The sequence below is a fragment of the Penaeus monodon genome, chromosome 28 (genome assembly GCF_015228065.2).
Source record: "Penaeus monodon isolate SGIC_2016 chromosome 28, NSTDA_Pmon_1, whole genome shotgun sequence".
NCBI lineage: Eukaryota > Metazoa > Arthropoda > Malacostraca > Decapoda > Penaeidae > Penaeus > Penaeus monodon.
This window is the reverse complement of record NC_051413.1, coordinates 26,023,822-26,024,263: the sequence shown is the minus strand read 5'-3', so window position 1 is coordinate 26,024,263 and position 442 is coordinate 26,023,822. Positions and strand designations below refer to the sequence as shown.

Here is a 442-nt window from a genome sequence, read left to right as displayed (position 1 = left end):
CTGTTTATTTTGTGGTCTCCTCTGGTATATGTGATTTTACCCATTGTTCATGTACAGGAAAAAGAAGTATATAATCGTCTCCCTGTGACCCACATTGGTACATGTGATTCTATGAATTTACGTGTTGAGAAATTTACTGAAACTGCTTCTGAGACGAGATCATTACCTGATAAGACTCAATAGTGAATACCTGGGGTCGGTCAGTGGTAATTGAGAAGTTAGGTAATTAGATAAAGATAATTGTCGTTTTCCATTTATTATGCGATTTCCCGCATGACTTGCAGTATGTTAATTCATGGATGTGGCTTGTCACTTTCTTAGACCATATTTCTGTCTATAGTGTCATTTCGGAACTTCTAGGAAGTGAGGTGGAGGCTGGAAGCAGGTTGCGGGTTTAATAGGCTGGACTTTCAACTTTACACTCATTTTAAAGCAGCAAATT

The 442-nt window shown here is 38.2% G+C and overlaps 1 protein-coding gene across 1 annotated transcript in view; it reads right to left on the bottom strand.

Annotated features, from left to right (window-relative positions):
- The window catches only part of LOC119591442 (SET domain-containing protein SmydA-8-like), a 22,243-nt gene that overhangs the window by 5,891 nt on the left and 15,910 nt on the right, over positions 1-442 (bottom strand). The gene's annotated exons all lie outside the window — the stretch shown is intronic.